Source organism: Monodon monoceros, unplaced genomic scaffold (genome assembly GCF_005190385.1).
Source record: "Monodon monoceros isolate NGI ecotype Baffin Bay Population unplaced genomic scaffold, NGI_Narwhal_1 Super_Scaffold_15, whole genome shotgun sequence".
In the NCBI taxonomy this organism is placed as follows: domain Eukaryota; kingdom Metazoa; phylum Chordata; class Mammalia; order Artiodactyla; family Monodontidae; genus Monodon; species Monodon monoceros.
The window spans coordinates 4,695,403-4,714,991 of record NW_021703771.1 but is presented as its reverse complement, the minus strand read 5'-3'; the positions used below and the strand labels follow the sequence as shown (position 1 = coordinate 4,714,991).

Here is a 19,589-nt window from a genome sequence, read left to right as displayed (position 1 = left end):
CTTTAGCCATCTTGCCATGAGTACTAGGGGTACGTTGTTGTTCTAATTTTCATTTTTCTGATGGGTATGTTCGTGAAGTGTCTGTTCAGGTTTTCTGCCCATTTTTTGTTAGCTTCAGTGTCATTTTCATATAGATTTGTAGAAGCTCTTTATTCTTTGTTGGATTTATATATTGAAAATTTTTTCCCACCCTTTAGATTTCCTTTTTTTCTCTCTTTGTGGTTTATGTTAATAGACATAATTTTATAACTTGAAAATAGACCAAAATGTTAGGCTTTTTTTAGATTATGGTTAACATGAACATTCATTTTTATAACTTTCACCTTAAAATTAAATATTTTGAAATATATCTTTACAAAATAATAAGCATGTGAATCCTGAGACTTATTTTGTGGTCTGGATTTTATGTATGGTATGACCTTAGACAAGAAAGTTAATTTCTCCTTGCCTCCATCTCCTCATTGTAAAATAGAGTCAAGGAAAATAATAATACTTATTTCTTGGACTAAATGCAAACATAAAATAAGATATTTGATGATGGTGAAATGTCTTTGTGTACTGCGAAGCATGACACAATGATCAAGGAACTATGTGATTTTCTCATCAAAGGCCCTACAGATTTTATAAGCCCTAATCTATGTCATGACCTTCAGTCAATGTTAAGCTTTCAGAAATAATTAATAGATTGGTAAATCAGGGTATATTTAATCAATCCAAAGATACCTCTAACATTACTAATTTGAATGAAATCTTTAATCATCAGATCAATTAGTCCTTTTTAGTATAATAAAATTAAATTAAATTTTATAGTAGTCTTGAATATACTTGTTCAAGACTACTATAAAACTTGTTCTTGTTTGGGACTTGCCCCTTAAAACCATGTGTCCTAGAGAACATCAATGTAGTCATGTAGACTATAAAATAATTCAACCATAAATATTGTCATTTTACAGAATCACATTTTTCAAATATTTTAATATATTTATGAACCTATGAAGTATGTCTGTTAATTTGTACATTTAAGTAACATTTATTGAAAATCTAAGTTAATATTAGGATAGGCTGATGATGCTTCATAGAAATAATTCTAACTTTTTACTAGCTTAAAACATCAAAATTTTTTTCAGTCATGCTACACATCCATCTCAAGTGAGTTGTCTCTAACCCATGTTCTTCGCATTCTGTCTCCAAGTTGAAGGGTCAGCCACCACTTAGAGTATTGTTAGTTGTGTATCCAAATCCTCAAAAGTATTTATGTTCAACAAAGAAAGTTTGCAATTTAGCACAGCTGGAGCACAATATAAATGAAAGAAATGGCAAGAAAGGAAGCTGGAAATATAGGAAGGGTTGAGATCATGGAGAGACTTACATGTCAAAAGACTGATTAGAGATTTTATGTTTTTAAAGAGGGCAACACTCAAAGGTTTTGAAAATGAGAGAAACATCAGCAATTATTTTGTTTTACAAGGGAGGTTTTGGTCCTAGGTGGAGAATTCATAGGTAGCATGAAAATGAAGTCAAAGACTTCAGTTAGGGTAAAAACCTGAGTGAAAGTAAATTAGTCAACATGAATAAAAAGACAATATTTGTGTAATGTAGAAGAATATTGTACAGAATGTTTTTGGAGGTTAACCTTGTAGCTAGCAGAGAACAGCATGCTATCGATGAAAGCATAGTATTGATGAGAATTATGTGTCAGAATTAATCAGTCAGATGAAGCATAGGACTCTGAATAAATTCCTATCAAAAGAAGGATGAATAAGGGGATTAGTAAAGAAAGATAGGGGAAACTTTAAATGGCAACAGAGAGGGACAGATTAAAATGAGGACAGGCTTAAAGACAAATGATGGAGAAAATTCTCAGGACATTAAAAGAAGTTCAGAGTACATGTGAAAGGATGACAAAACCCAAAACTAAAACAAACAAAAAAATCTCTCTGAGAATTGAGGAAATAATTTGTACACAAAGATAGTTTTTAGATTTAGCGATGAGAAGTTGAGGGGATTCATATCTGATAGGCTCAATTTACTCAGTGTAATTTTAGAAAGCAAGATCAAAAGGCAAGAGGAAAGGATGATAGTCTATATACGACTTGTATAATAAATACAACAGATCCCATATAATCCAGCAATCCCTCTTCTGGGTGTATATCCAAAGGGAATGAAATTACTGTCTTGAAAATATATCTAAACACCTATATTTGTTGCAGCATTATTCACAATTGCCAAGGTATGGAGATAATCTGTGTCCCTGGATGAATGAATGGATAAAGAAAATGTTGTAGATATATACAATGAAATATTATTCAGCCATAGAAAACAATGAGATCTTGTCATTTGGGACAGCACTGATGGATTTTGGGGCATTGTGCTAAGTGAAATAAGTCAGACAGAGAAGAACAAATATGATCTCACACTTGGAATCTTAAAAAAAATCAAATAAACAAGTTCCTAGATACAGAGAACACGTTAGTGGTTGCCAGAGATGGGCACTGGGGCGGTGGGGAAAATGAGGAAAGGAAGTTAAAAGGATAAACGTCCATTTGTACAATAAATAAGCCATGGGGGATGTAATGTATAGCATAGTGACTATAGTTAATAAAACGGTCTTGCACATTTGAAAGTTGCTGAGAGTAAATCTTAAAAGTTCTTATAATAAGAAAAATAATTTTGTAACTATGTATGGTGACAAATGTTTACTAGACTAGGTAACTATATGAGGTGATGAATGTGTAAATTAACTTGGTTGGGAATCATTTCACAATGTAAATTTATATCAAATTATTACATTGGACACTTTAAATATATAATAATTCTATTTGTCAAAACAATTAAAAGAAAGGAAGTAGAAAAAAGTTGAAGAAGTGCTGAGTTTCTGGAGGAAATAGAGGACTCTAGAGAAATGTAAGATGTTGTATTAGAATGTGGCTCATTATTGTCATAGGGAATAATTTTTTGTCACTCTAATACATTAGTGCAAGTCCCCTACATATGAATGAGTTCTGTTCCAAGAGTGTGTTCATAAGTCCAATTTGTTCGTAAGTCCAGCAAAGTTAGCCTAGACACCCAGCTAACACAATCAGCTATATAGTACTGTACTGTAATAGGTTTACAGTACTTTACACACAAATAATACATTAAAAAAAACACAAAAAGTAAAACAGTTTTAATCTTACAGTGCAGTACCTTGAAAAGCACAGTAGTACAGCACAACAGCTGGCATACAGGGGCTGGCATCCAGTGAACAGGCAAGAAGAGTTACTGACTGGAGGAGGGAGAGCAGGTGGGAGATGGTAGAGCTGAAGGATTGTCAGCAACAGGAGATGGAGGGCAAGCTGCAATTTCACTCACGCCTGATGTTGATGGAATGCACATTTGCATCTTTGAAAGTTCGCAACTTGAAGGTTCATATGTAGGGAACTTACTGTAATATACGTCTATTTGTGGATGTGACTTAAATTTGGGGGAGGAGATTTTTAAGTCTACTTCATTAATTAAAATAAGTCAACACTTCCATTTTTATTGAAAACTGTACCTTAGCAGTTTAGCTACAGATGACTGAACAAACGATTTAGGAATATAATTAGTTATAATTTAGAATAACTTGTATGACTAATCTTTGAGTTTTCCTATTTTACATTAATTTTTAGAATGGGAATGGCCAATTACCTGCATTTTTAAAATATAGGTGTGGCTAATAGCTATTGCCATCATTTTCTTCAAATCGTTAAATTTCACAGTTTAGAATTCACAGAGTAGAAAGCTTAGTTGATCCAGTCTTTGTCCTCTTGTGTGTGCCAATAATGGTAACCATTGGGTCTTTTTTTCTGTTTGATATAAAGTAATATTGATTTGTTTCTTTATTTCATTATTCTAATGTTAGCCTCTAGCTATTGATTGGGGTCGCAAAGTCTTAGGGTATAGAGAGAGCAATAAAGGAAGCTGACTACATATAAATGTCCATCCAAGGTTTACTGATGGGAAATCACCAAACACAACAACAATAAAATAACTGACAGCTGAACACTTACAATATGTAGCTACTATGCTAAGCACTTTCCACTTAATAATTAAAACAGTCTATAAACCAGGCTTTATGGATTGTTGTAATTTGCAGGTCAGGATATTGAGAGTCAGTGTAGGTAACTAATCGAAGATCTCAGTATTAAAAAGTTACAAAAGCACGACTTGAATCCATCTACATCCACATTCTTAAAAACAGCACACTTACTCTTTCACTTCAGGAGATTGGGATTAAAAAAAAACAAAAAACAAAAGAAACCCGGAATGCATTATCCTCATTCACAAGCTCCAGCCTACACATATGCAAATCGATTGCTGATATTTCCATCACAAGGAGATTTTTGTCATAAAAAAGCATTCTCTGATAATGGTCTTTTTCTTTTTCACAAGATATTACAGTTAATGATGAAAAGCCAGTTTAAACAGAGAGTAATTTTAAACTTATGGAGGTAGACCAGGAATACTGCTCTCAGCAGGATTTTATCTCTGGGATCTCAAGTAACTTAACCTCTCTGAACTTAATTTTTTATCTGTTAAATGTATTATGTATGTTTGAGACAAAAATGCAGACTAATTATTAACAGGTTTCTCCTCTCAAGATAGCTTGAATGCAGTGTGACTCAGATATTTTTCTTGTTCTAAATAAAGAGCAAAATGGAAAGTACAAATTCAATATAGTTATTTAATTCTTAAGTATAACTTGGATTTAAGACAGATAATGAAAGTAACCAACAGATAATAAACTATTCTGAAGAGTTTCCTATTTCTGAAGGGAAGAAAATAAGCACTGCTATATTTTTAAATTTATAGTCTTATTGATAAAATTAGAGTGACTCTATAGTGTTTTTTATACCACATTATCAAGCTCCTTTTATTGATTTAGATTGTGTTAAAAAGTTGAAACAGTAAAATTGAAAGTGTTCTTAGAATGGGTTTCCATAAGCCATCGACATTGTGTTTGGTCCATAGAAACAGAAACCAGTGATGGGGTGACCTATCTCTGTCCATCAGGTGGTTTTCAATTACGAAAACTTTCAAAGTTATTCAAATGTTATTTAAAATCTTTGGCTGTGATTTATGTTATCTGTATCACAGAAAGTATTCTCTTGAATATATGTGTGTGCATATAGCTGTATTTTATATATATACTAATATATGTATATATATACAGACATATGTATACATAAAACTGTTATATAAATATGTACTACATAGTTCTACATCTATAAAACACAACATTCTCTTCCATATATCTATATATCTATACATGTAGACTATAGCAAATATAATTTGATTGTGACTTTTAATGTTTTGTATTAGAATGTGACCTCATGACATGTATTTGATTGGTTGACTTCAAGCCATGCATTTCATAAGCCAAGCACTTGAGGGCACATGGCACTAAGCAATGGCAATCTTTTGTAGCAAGTTCTTTGACCAGAGAGATTTTATAAGCTTAAGCTTATAATGGAAATAAAGATTATTCCATTAGATAGAAATTTGCAGTCCAAAGTAAAAAAAAAAAAATCTGTTATATAGATTGAAACTTAATGCTGGTATTTAGCATCACTTGTGTTGGATGAAAGAAGCTCATTTTCAGAGCTCTCATCTCTCTGTATATTTGTGTCCTTTCAGATTACTATAGCTTGGTATTACACAGAAATCTTATGCCTTCCTGACAGGTTGCTTAACTGAAGACAGAAGAAAATAACAGCATTTAGTTGCTGGGTTCACTTAAGAGGTAGAAGGATTAATTAGCATTTTTAAATGATTAACTTAAATTCTATCATTTCAAGTTGTCTAGTGCCTGATATTTTAAACGCAGTAAAAATTCGGTAAATATTTGTTGAATTAAAAACAATTACATTACATTAAGTTGAATAAAATTATTATTTGGCACTTGATTTTTTAAAAAAATTTAAGATATGACATGTACTTACTAAAAATAAAAAGAGATATCCAAATTATAGCATGTAAATTTTTATAAACATGTTGAAAAATTGTTAGTAGATTTTACATGAAAAATATTTAAATATTGAAATACAGGGAAACGTGAACACCTACAAAAATGATTCCTGTGTGTTGTTTGATAATATATAGGCATACGGAGGAGTTACAAATAGCTTAATTGTTGACTAGACATTTGAAATATCACTTTCCCCAAGGGTAAAAATGTGAATTATATTGCTGTAGGTTGTTTTAAATTCTTTTCCAAAAGAGTTTAAGTCACTTTGCTTCCGAACTCTAGCTGAAAAAAAATATCAGATTGCCTTTTGTCAGTTGTACCTGCTATATGCAACAATTTCCACATGTATAAGAGAAGATTAGCATGAGAGACGTGGAGAAGATAACGGACCTTCATGCCCCCACTGACACTTATCACGTTCATAGAGAGTTTCTGGGATGTTTCTGTAAGTTTTATCAGTTCCTCTGATTGCAATAGCTTTGTGCTGATGCAGGAGAAGCTATGCTTAGTTACAATGTAGTCCAAGGATGGCCAATGTATTCTCTTGCATTTGCCAACACTGATGTGGTGTAGTGATTGAGACTCAAATCATTGTATTCAAAAGGAGTTTAAGACTCCATCCTGGCTCAGGGTGAACAAGATTAGTTATGTCTGCTTCCGGCAGCTGGGGGAGAAGATACTAACCATATACCAAGCAGGCTGTCCTTGGTCTTTTCTCCGTAAAGTGCTGAGAGCTCCTAAGTATACTTTTCTCAAACAGGACAGAGCCCTAAGTCAAAGAAAGTTTATAGAAATAATCCTTTGTTTATACTATTACTGATGCTTCTTGAATACTATGTAGATGCTGCATGCATAGTGCTTAGGAAACTTAGCAATGCTTCATCTCAACATCTGACTAGCTGTATGTTCTAGGCAGACTTATTTAAACAACTTAAAAATAATGGTAACTCATTCCTGTAGTGGCTATGAGAATTTAATAATATAATACATGAAAAATGATTAGCACAATATCTCACATAATAAAATCTCAATAAATATTAGTAATTATCATTCTCATTATACTGATTATATACAACAATTTGTGTGTATGTAAGATAATTGCACTAACAATTCTCTTAAAAATATATTAATGTTAAAAAAGGAGTCCAAATATGCATACATTTCTTATGAATTCTTAAAAACTGTATTTATGATACTCTAAAGAGTGTCATTAAAAAACTCCTAAATTGCTTTTCTTTGTCATGATTCTGTGATTCTAAGCTCATTGTTGCAAAATGGGAATAAAATAATATTTCCAAACAAATTTTAATTTTTTAAAAGTAGTACAATATGATAGGTGACCTAAAATGTACCTGAATATTGCTAAAATTATTCAAAGTATAATTTTGAAAAGTTACCATATCCAATATCTATTGAATGTCTTCGGTTAGCAAGATGGTGTGACTGAAATAGGCTCAGGATCATTGAAGTTTATGGTCAACTTTTAAAAAGTTCCAATAAAAATTCCAATACTGTTTGAAGGAAACTGGACATGATGGTACAATTATGCATTTAAGACTGTCCAGTATTTCTCAGAAAAGTTCTCTCTGTTTCTCAGCTTTTGAGGAGGTAGAAACATTGCATTGTGAAAGTTCCGAAGGCTAACTGGGATTAACTTGCTTGATTCTTTTGTAAAAAGGAAAAAAAAAAAGTGTTGGTGAGGATGTGGAATATACGGAACCCTTGTACACTGTTGCTGGGAACGTAAATTGGTGGCAGCCTTTACAAAAAAACAGTATGGAGTTTCATCAGAAAGCTAAAATTAGAATGACTGTATAATCCAGCAATCCCTTTTCTGGGTGTATACCTAAAGGAAATAAAACCAGTGCATCAAAGAGATTTCCGCACTCCCATGTTCACTGTGCATTATTCACAATAGCCAAGATACGGAAACAGTCTAAGTGTCTGTGGATGGATGAATGGATAAAGAAGATATAGTGTATATATAAAATGGAATATTGTTCAGCCTTAAAAAAGGAGCTCCTGTCATTTGCAACAACATGGATTAAATTGGAAGAAATTATCCTTATTGAAATAAGCCACAGAAAGAAAAAAACTGCATTATCTCCCTTATATGTAGAATATAAAAAAGTCGAATACATAGAAGCAGATAGGAGAAGGGTGGTTGCCAAGGGTGGAGAGATGGAGGAAATGGAGACATGCTGGTCAAAACGTACAAAGTTGCTGTAATGTAGGATGAATAAGCCTATACATCTAATATACAGCAGGATGATTATAGTTAATACTACTGTACTGAATACTGGAAATATGCTAAGAGTAGATTTCAGGTGTTCTCATCACACACAAAAATGGTAACTGTGTGAGGAAAAGACACATTGATTAGTTTGACTGTAGTAATCATTTCACTATGTATATGTACATCAACTCATTAAATTGTACACCTTAACTATATACAATGTTTACTTAAAAACAAACAAACAATCTCAGTTCACTGGGAAGAGCATGGCTCAAGTGGGAAAACTATGGATCCATATTTAAACCTAGGCATGGGTAGTTACTAGCCCTATAATTCCAGGCAAAATATTTTTTGCCTGTTCCAATTTCCTTCCACTTAATGAGTATAATAGTATATAGTTTATGGAGCTATTGTGGACACTAAATAAAAGAGTGTCTGACTCATATTAAGCATTCATTACTCATGAGATTCCTCCATGCTTGCCTTTGTGTAAGTACTCCAATAATTGAAACAGAAATTGCTTTTTCTCATCATTTGAAGGGAGGAGTTATAGCGAACTGTCCAGTAATCAATTTTACACATCCCAAAGTTATCTTTTAAAAGGTAAATCAGATTGTGCCAATAGCCTGCCAAAAGCTTGCAATCTTCTTAAAATGCAGAAAAAACATTTTATTATTGCTAACACAGCTCAACATATCCCTCTAATAATTTCTTCAAAAAGATCATATTTTGCACCCCCTCTGTGGCAGGGAGATATTGGGTGGCCCCCACGGTCTCAACCTCCCCATGATGTATAATCCCCTGTCCTCGAGTGTTGGCAGGGCTGCTAACTTCCTTCTAACCAATAGAATATGACAAAAAAGAGTGATAGAATATCACTTTTCTGAATAAGTTATGTCAAATAAGTTTCCATCACGATAGCAGACTCACTCTAAAGTCTTTTCATCCTTGGTGGCTTTGAAGAAGCAGGCTGCAACAACTCCTACAGCTTCAAGAATACGAAATCTGCCAACAAGGCGAATGGGCTTGTTAAGAGGAATTTCCCCAATTGAGTCTTCAGGTAAGAACTCAGTCCTAGTCAAGACCATTATTGAAGTCTAACAGAAGACCAGATAAGCATTTCCAGAGCTCCTGATTTATAGAAACTATGAGATATTAGGTGTAATAGGTATTTGTTATGTGACATAGAGAGTTGAAGCAACTTGTTTACTGGTAAACTACCTGTCTTTCTATTCCTTTGACATACCAAACTTGTGTGCTCCTTGTATATTTTAGCCTACCTACACTAAGCCCTACCATTATGAAACCTGCTAAGTCATTCTCTATTCATTGCCTTGTCCTTTATTTATTACTCTGATGCATTAGAAATTAATTTATTTCCAACCAACAGGCTTGCACATGTCATTGACATAATTGACCATTTGGTTGAATATTTTCTAGAAAAATTGTTTAATCATATCCATAAATAACAAATTACTGTGTATAAAGGCAAGATAAAATTGGCATTAATTAACAGGGCATCTAATCATAAAATATGTAACACTCTTAAAGTAAATAATCTTTTAAATATAAAAGATCACTAAATGCTGAGCTACCCAGAGATTTCATAACTCTTTTTCTCTATAAAAATTTTCTTGATGATTGCATTTTTGAGATATAAGTCTGTAAATAGATTTTTCTCAAATATCATGAGGCCTGAACTACATACTACATACCAATATATGAAGCAGCTTATCTTAAAGATCCCTTGTTATGCACTTAAATCTTGAAAGACTTGCTTCATTCACTTTGGAGGTAATTTTTAAACTCTTTTAACTGTGGAAAGAAAAGAGGCACACAAATTAAAAACAGAAAACCCACGCAATCATAACATACTGGTTTTACAAGACTAACCCAAATTTGGGGCTGCAGTGAGAGGGAAGACATTCTCTTAAGATTTAGATAAAAAATTAAAAATGCTTCATAACAGAGAAAATCAAACTGGTCAGGAAGCCAAAATGACCACCATAGGTAACAACTTGTAAGTGTGGAGCTAATGGGGATGAAGTTGAGGTATTTCCCAGACAAAACATAGAGTTTTTTAAACAGTCTATGCCTGGAAATGCATGATGAATATGTAAAGCATTGTGAAAGAAAACCAAAGAATTCAATATTCTGGAGTTAGGTAATAGATATGAGAAACATACACCCTTATTGCATAATATTTCAATAAATATTTGTTAAATATATAGATGATCCTCTACTGAATTGTGAGAGGAGGTCATTGAGAAGATCTGGCCGCCAGTTGCCTGCAAGTAAGACCCAGGTCATCAGAGGTACCTCAAACCCTCACCTGTAATTGGAATGTATGATCTGCCCACTATTCCCACAGTGGGAGCAGTTTTCCAGAAAGAAACAGTTTGAGAGAGCAATATGATGAGACCACCTGTACTGGATATGTGACTGAACCCTGTTAGGTCCTTTATATGCTAAACTTTTTATTTTAAATTTAAGATGCCCTTCAGCACCGCGCTCGGAGGTGAAAGCTCGTGGCTTGGGTCCCGGCCCTGGTCCTGGTGATTTTCTTTGTAGTTGGAGGTCAGAGGCCAGGCCTCAAGTGGGAATGGCCTCACCATGACGAACGGCCGGCCGGGCCGAGTGCCCTTACAGTTCCTGCCGAATGAGACCCGGAGCCTGCCGCCGCCCAAGCTAACCGACCCGTGGCTCTTCTACATCGGCTTCTTGGGTTACTGCTCCGGTCTGATTGATAACGCGATCCGGCGGCGGCCGGTGGTGTCGGCCGGTTTGCATCGCCAGCTTCTATATGTTACTTCCTTTATTTTTGTCGGATATTATCTTTTAAAACGTCAAGACTGTATGTGTGCTCTGAGGGACCACGATATGTTTGCATATGTAAAGTCACATCCAGAGGATTTTCCTGAAAAAGATAAGAAAACTTAGGGTAAAATTCTTGAAGAATTCCATCCAGTGCATTGAAGTCTCCAAAATGCTTGCTCCAGTTTCACTGATACCGGTTTTTTCTGAATTTTGTGGAACTGTTTCTGTGACATCTGAAGTTTATGTTAATCTATACATTAACACCTTGTGATTAAAATGGTCATCATAAGCAAAAAAAAAAAAAAAATTAAGTTGATTTACAAGTTTATTAATTTCATGTGTACAACATAGTGATTCAATATCCCTATAGATTATAATCCATATAAAGTTAGTACAAAACAATGGTTGTATTTCCCTGTGCTGTACAATATATCCTAGTAGCTTATTTATTTTATACATAGTACTTTGTATCTCTTAATCCTCTACCCCTATCTTGCCCTTCTCCCCTTCCCCTCCCCATTGGGAACCACTAGTTTGTTCTCTATATCTGAGTCAGTTTTTTTAAACTACTTTGTTTTATTTTTTAGATCCATATATAAGGGATATCATATAGTGTTTGTCTTTCTCTGTCTGACTTTTTTCACTAAGCATAATACCCTCCAAGTCCATTCATGTTGTTGTAAATAGCAAAATTTCATTCTATTTTATGACTAATATTCCAATGTATATATATTTATACCACATTTTCTTTGCCCATTCATCTATTGATGAGTACTAAGGTTGCCTCCATATCTTGTCAATTGTAGATAATGCTGCTAGGAACATTGGGGTACATATAACTTTTTAAATTAATGTTTTTTATTTTCGTTGGATATATGTGCAGGGATGAAATTCTGCATCACATGGTATTGCTATTTTTAGTGCGTTTTTCTTTTCTTTTTATTTATTTATTTATTTATTTATTTATTTATTTATTTATTTTGAGGAACCTCCATACAGTTTTCCACAGTGGCTGCACCAATTTACATTTCCACAAACAGTGTACCAATACTAGTTATTTGTAGACTTTTTGATGATAGGCATTCTGACAGGTGTGTAGTTTTATCTCATTGTATGAGATGTCTGTATGTCTTCTTCAGAAAAATGTCTATTCAGCACTTCTGCCCATTTTTTAATCAGGTTGTTTGCTTTTTGATGACACATTGTATGAGCTGTTTATATTTTTTTATATTAACCCCTTATTGGTCATATCATTTGCAAATATTTTCTCCCATTCAGTAGGTTGTCTTTTTGTTTTGTCAATGATTTCCTTCTCTGTGCAAAACCTTTTAAGTTTAATTAGATCCCATTTGTTTCTTTTGTTCTTATTTCTTTTGCCTTAGGAGACAGATCAAAAAAATATTGCTACAATTTATGTCAAAGAGTGCTCTGCTTATGTTTTCCTCTAGACGTTTTATAATATCCAGTCTTACATTTGGGTCTTTAATCTATCTTGAGTTTATTTTTATATATGGTGTTAGAGAATGTTCTAATTTCATTCTTTCACATGTAGTTGTCCAGTTTTCCCAGCACCACTTAATGAAGAGACTGTCTTTTCTCCATTGAATATTCTTGCCTCCTTTATCAAAGATAAGGTGACCATATGTATGTGGGTTTATTTCTGAGCTCTCTATTCTGTTCCATTGATCTATGTATCTGTTTTTGTGCTAGTACCATGCTGTTTTGATTACTGTAGCTTAGTAGTATAGTCTGAAGCCTGGAAAGTTTATACCTCCAATTTTGTTCTTTTTTCACCAGATTGCTTTGGCAATTCAGGTTTTTTGTGGTTTTGTACAAAGTGTTGGGATTATTTGTTCTAGTTCTGAGAAAAATGTCATGGGTATTTTGGTAGGGATTGCACTGAATCTTTAGATTGCTTTGGGTAGTATGGACATTTTAACAATATGAATTTTTCCAATTTATTAACATGGGATAACTTTTATTTCTTTGTATCATTTTCAAACTCCTTCATCAATGTTTTATACTTTTCAGAGTATAGGTCCTTCACCTCTTTGTTTAAGTTTATTCCTAGGCATTTTATTCTTTGTGATGCTTTTTTGTGTGTGTGTGGTATGCGGGCCTCTCACTGTTGTGGCCTCTCCCATTGTGGAGCACAGGCTCCGGATGCGCAGGCTCAGTGGCCATGGCTCACGGACCCAGCCGCTCCGTGGCATGTGGGATCTTCCCGGCCCAGGGCACGAACCCGTGTCCCCTGCATCAGCAGGCAGACTCTCAACCACTGCGCCACCAGGGAAGCCCTGTGATGCATTTTTAAATGGGAAATTTTTCTTGCTTTTTCTTTCTAATAGTTCATTGTTCATGTATGGAAATGCAACAGATTCATATATATTAATTTTGTATGCTGTAAATACTGATTTCACTTATTAGTTCTAACAGTTTTTGGTCAAGACTTTAAGGTTTTCTACATATATTGATAGTATCATGTCATCTGCAGAAAGTAAGAGTTTAATTATTTTCTTCCAATTTGGATACCTTTTATTCTTTTTCGTCTGATTGCTATGGCCAGAATTTCCAATACTATGTTAAGTAGAAGTGGTGAGAGTAGGCATCCTTGTCTTGTTCCTGATTGTAGAGGAAAGGCTTTTTGTTTGTCATCATTGTGTATGATGTTAGTTGTGAGTTTGTCATAAATGGCCTTTATTATTTTGAGGTATGTCCCCTTGATGAGAGTTTTTACCATGAATGGATGTTGAATTTTGTTTATTAACAAGATCATGTGATTTTTATCCTTCCTTTTATATTACATTGGTTAACTTGCAAATATTAAATTGTCCTTTCATTTTTGAAATAAATCCTAGTGCAAATGGTGCTGTTAAATTCAGTTTGCTAATATTTTATTGAGGATTTTTGTATCTGTATTCATCAGAAGTATTGGCCTGTAATTTTCTTTTTTTTTAGTGCCTTTGGTTTTGGTATCAAGGCAATCGGAGCCTCATAGAATAAATTTCAGAGTGTTTTGTCTCTTTCAATTTTTGGGGGGGTTAGTTCAAAAAGGATAGGTATTAGCTCCTCTTTACATGTTTGGTAGAGTTCTCCTTTAAAGCCCATCTAGTCCTGGACTTTTGTTTGAGGGGAGGTTTTTTTTTTTTTTTTTTTAATTACAAATTCAATTTCACTGCTAGTGATAATTCTCCTCAGATTGTCTATTTCTTCCTGATACGATCTTGGCAGGTTGTATGTTCCTAGAAATTTGTCCATTTCTTCTAGGTTTTCCAGTTTGTTATCAAATAATTCTTCACAGTGTTCTTATATGATTTTTTGCATCATTGTGATATTTGTTGTTTCTCTTCTTTCATTTCTTATTTTGTTTATTTGGGGGCTCTCTCTTTTCTTCTTGATGAGGCTCCCTAAAGGTTTATTACTTTGTTTATCAGTTTATCAGGTTTATCAATTTTTTTAACCTCTTTATCAGAGTATAATTGCTTTACAATGCTGTGTTAGTTTCTGCTGTATAACAAACAGAACCAGCTATATGTATACATATATCCCCATATCGCCTCCCTCTTGCATCTCCCTCCCACCCTCCCTAACCCATCCCTCTAGGTGGTCACAAAACACTGAGCTGATCTCCCTGTGCTATGCAGCTGCTTCGCACTTGCTATCTATTTTATATTTGGTAGTGTATATATGTCCATGCCACTCTCTCACTTCGTCCCAGCTTACCCTTACCACTCCCCGGGTCCTCAATTCCATTCTCTATGTCTGTTTCTTTATTTCTGCCCTGCCCCTAGGATTTTCAGAACCATTTTCTTTCTTTTTTTTTTTTTTTAGATTCCATATATATCTGCTACAATGTGGTATTTGTTTTTCTCTTTGTGACTTCACTCTGTAGGACAGTCTCTAGGTCCAACCACCACACTACAAATAACTCAATTTCCTTTCTTTTTATGGCTGAGTAATATTCCACTGTACATATGTGCCACATCTTCTTTATCCATTCATCTGTCTATGGACACCTAGGTGGATTCCAGGTCCTGGCTGTTGTAAATCGAGCTGAAATGAACATTGTGGTATATGACTCTTTTTGAATTATTGTTTTCTCAGGGTATATGCCCAGTAGTGGGATTGTCAGGTCATATGGTAGTTCTATTTTTAGTTTCTTAAGGAACCTCCATACTGTTCTCCACAGTGGCTGTATCAATTAACATTCCCACCAACAGTGCAAGAGTGTTCCTTTTTCTCCACACCCTCTCCAGCATTTATTGTTTGTAGACTTTTTGATGATAGCCATTCTGACTGGTGTGAGGTGATACCTCATTGTAGTTTTGACTTGCATTTCTCTAATGATTAGTGATGTTGAACATCCTTTCATGTGTCTGTTGGTAATCTGTATATATTCTTTGGAGAAATGTCTATTTAGATCTTCTGTCCATTTTTGAAATGGGTTGTTTGTTTTTTTGATATTGAGCTGCATGAGCTGCTTGTAAATTTTGGAGATTAATTGTTTCTCCATTGCTTCATTTGCAAATATTTTCTCACATTCTTAGGGTTGTCTTTTCATCTTGTATATGGTTTCCTTTGCTGTGCAAAAGCTTTTAAGTTTCATTAGGTCACATCTGTTTATTTTTCTCTTTATTTCCATTCCTCTAGGAGGTGGGTCAAAAAGGATCTTGTTGTGATTTATGTCAGTGTTCTGCCTATGTTTTCCTCTAAAAGTTTTATAGTGTCTGGCCTTATATTTAGGTCTTTAATCCATTTTGAGTTTTTGTGTATGGTGTTAGGGAGTGTTCTAATTTCATTCTTTTACATGTAGCTGTTCAGGTTTCCCAACACCACTTATTGAAGAGGCTGTCTTTTCTCCATTGTATATTCTTGCCTCCTTTATCAAAAATATGGTTACCATATGTGCATGGGTTTATCTCTGGGCTTTCTATCTGGTTCCATTGATCTATATTTCTGTTTTTGTGCTAGTACCGTCCTGTCTTGCTTTTCTAGCTTTGTAAGAGAGTCTGAAGTCTGGGAGTCTGATTCTTCCAGCTCCCTTTTTCTTTCTCAAGATTGATTTGGCTATTCGGGGCCATTTGTGTTTCCATACAAATTGTGAATTTTTTTGTTCTAGTTCTGTGAAAAATGCCTTTGGTAGTTTGATAAGGATTGCACTGAATCTGTAGATTGCTTTGTGTAGTATAGTCATTTTCTCAATGTGGATTCTTCCAATCCAAGAACATAGTATATCTCTCCATCTGTATTTTTTTTTTAAATTTTTATTGGAGTATAGTTGATTTACAATCTTGTGTTAGTTTCAGGTGTACTGCAAAGTGATTCAGTTATACATGTAATCATTCTTTTTCAGATTTTTTACATATATAGGTTATTACAGAATATTGAGTAGAGTTCTCTGTGCTATAGAGTAGGTCCTTGTTGGTTACCTATCTTATATATAGTAGCATATGTATGTTAATGTCAAGTTTCTAATTTATCTCTCCCTCCATGTTTCCCCTTTGGTAACCATAAGTTTGCTTTCAAAGTCTGTTTCTGTTTTGTAAATAATTTCATGTGGCATTTTTTAGATTCCACATATAAGTGATATAACATGATATTTGTCTTTCTCTGACTTACTTCACTTAGTATGATAATCTCTAGGTCCATCCACGTTGCTGCAAATGGCATTATTTCATTCTTTCTTATGGCTGAGTAATATTCCATTGTATATATGTACCAAATCTTCTTTATCCATTCATTTGTCATTGGATGTTTATGTTGCTTCCATGTCTTGGCTATTGTAAATAGTGCTGCAATGAACATTGGGGTGCATACAGCTTTTCGAATTATGGTTTGCTCTGGATATATGCCCAGGAGTGGGATTTCTGGGTCATATGGTAGTTCTATTTTTAGTTTTTTTAAGGAACTTCCATGCTGTTCTCCATAATGTTTGTACCAGTTTACATTCCCAGAAAGATATGGAACAATTCATGAATTTGTGCATCATCCTTGTGTAGGGGCCATGCTAATCTTCTCTGTATCATTGCAATTTTATTTTATTTATTTATCTTTTAATAAATTTATTTATTTATTTATTTATTTATTTATTTAGGCTGTGTTGAGTTTTCGTTGCTGCATGCTGATTTTCTCTAGTTGTGGCGAGAGGGGGCTATTCTTCGCTGTGGTGCATGGGTTTCTCATTGTGGTGGCTTCTCTTGTTGCAGACAATGGGCTCTAGGCTTACGGGCTTCAGTAGTTATGGCTCACGGGCTCTAGAGCTCAGGCTCAGTAGTTGTGGCACACGGCTTAGCTGCTCCACATCAGGTGGGATCTTCCTGTACAAGGGCTCAAACCCGTATCCCCTGCATTGACAGGCAGATTCTTAACCACTGCACCACCAGGGAAGCTCTCATTCCAATTTTAGTGTATGTGCTGCCGAAGTGACCACTAGCTTGCCTTTTTATTTTTTTTATTACATCTTTATTGGAGTATAATTGCTTTACAATGGTGTGTTAATTTCTGCTTTATAACAAAGTGAATCAGTTATACATATACATATGTACCCATATCTCTTCCCTCTTGTGTCTCCCTCCCTCCCAACCTCCCTATCCCACCCCTCTAGGTGGCCACAAAGCACCAAGCTGATCTCCCTGTGTTATGTGGCTGCTTCCCACTAGCTATTTATTTTACGTTTGGTAGTGTATATATGTCCATGCCACTCTCTCACTTTGTCACATCTTACCCTTTCCTCTCCCATATCCTCAAGTTCATTCTCTAGTAGGTCTGTGTGTTTATTCCTGTCTTATCACTAGGTTCTTCATGACATTTTTTTTTCTTAGATTCCATGTATATGTGTTAGCATACGGTATTTGTCTTTCTCTTTCTGACTTACTTCACTCTGTATGACAGACTCTAGGTCCATCCAACACCTAAAAATAACTCAATTTCCTTTCTTTTTATGGCTGAGTAATATTCCATTGTATATATGTGCCACATCTTCTTTATCCATTCATCTGATCATGGACACTTAGGTTGCTTCTATCACCTGGCTATTGTAAATAGAGCTGCAATGAACATTGAGGTACATGACTCTTTTTGAATTATGGTTTTCTCAGGGTATATGCCCAGTAGTGGGATTGCCAGGTCATATGGTAGTTCTATTTGTAGTTTTTTAAGGAACCTCCATACTGTTCTCCATAGTGGCTATACCAATTCACATTCCCACCAGCAGTGCAAGAGTGTTCCCTTTTCTCCACACCCTCTCCAGCATTTATTGTTTGTAGATTTTTTGATGATGGCCATTCTGACTGGTATGAGATGATATCTCATTGTAGATTTGATTTGCATTTCTCTAATGATTAATGATGTTGAGCATTCTTTCATGTGTTTGTTGGCAATCTGTATACCTTCTTTGAAGAAATGTCTATTTAAGCCCATTTTTGAATTGGGTTGTTTGTTTTTTTCTTATTGAGCTGCATGAGCTGCTTTTAAATTTTGGAGATTAATCGTTTGTCAGTTGCTTCATTTGCAAATATTTTCTCCCATTCTGAGGGTTATCTTTTGGTCTTGTTTATGGTTTCCTTTGCTTTGCAAAACCTTTTAAGTTTCATTAGGTCCCATTTGTTTATTTTTGTTTTTATTTCCATTTCTCTAGGAGGTGGGTCAAAAAAGATCTTGCTGTAATTTATGTCAGAGTGTTTGCCTATGTTTTCCTCTAAGAGTTTGATAGTTTCTGGCCTTACATTTAAATCTTTAATCCATTTTGAGCTTATTTTTGTGTATGGTTTTAGGGAGTGATCTAATCTCATACTTTTACATGTAGCTGTCCAGTTTTCCAAGCACCACTTATTGAAGAGGCTGTCCTTTCTCCATTGTACATCCCTGCCTCCTTTATCAAAGAAAAGGTGACCACATGTGCGTGGGTTTATCTCTGGGCTTTCTATCCTGTTCCATTGATCTATCTTTCTGTTTTTGTGCCAGTACCATACTGTCTTGATTACTGTAGCTTTGTAGTATAGTCTGAAGTCAAGGAGCCTGATTCCTCCAGCTCCGTTTTTTGTTCTCAAGATTGCTTTTTCTATTCGTGGTCTTTTGTGTTTCCATACAAATTGTGAAATTTTTTGTTCTAGTTCTGTGAAAAATGCCAGTGGTAGTTTGATAGGGATTGCATTGAATCTGTAGCTTGCTTTGGGTAGTATAGTCATTTTCACAATGTTGATTCTTCCAATCCAAGAGCATGGTATATCTCTCCATCTGTTTCTATCATCTTTAATTTCTTTCATCAGTGTCCTATAGTTTTCTGCATACAGGTCTTTTGTCTCCTTAGGTTTCTTCCTAGGTTTTTTTTTTTTTTCTTTTTGTTGCAATGGTAAATTGGAATGTTTCCTTAATTTCTGTTTCAGATTTTTCGTCATTAGTGTAAAGGAATGCAAGAGATTTTTGTGCATTAATTTTGTATCCTGCTACTTTACCAAATTCATTGAGTAGCTCTAGCAGTTTTATGGTAGAGTCTTTAGAATTCCCTGTGTATAATATCATGTCATCTGCAAACAGTGACAGGTTTAC

General features: G+C 34.6%; 1 non-coding gene and 1 pseudogene across 1 annotated transcript; one reads left to right on the top strand and one right to left on the bottom strand.

Moving 5' to 3' along the window:
* The first annotated feature begins 10,838 nt into the window (after window positions 1-10,838).
* On the top strand, window positions 10,839-11,318 carry LOC114896317 (annotated as a pseudogene).
* A 5,678-nt stretch (window positions 11,319-16,996) lies between these two features.
* LOC114896393 lies at window positions 16,997-17,102 on the bottom strand. The gene has a single exon (XR_003793774.1). It is a non-coding gene; the product is annotated as a U6 spliceosomal RNA (small nuclear RNA).
* Window positions 17,103-19,589: the final 2,487 nt, after the last annotated feature.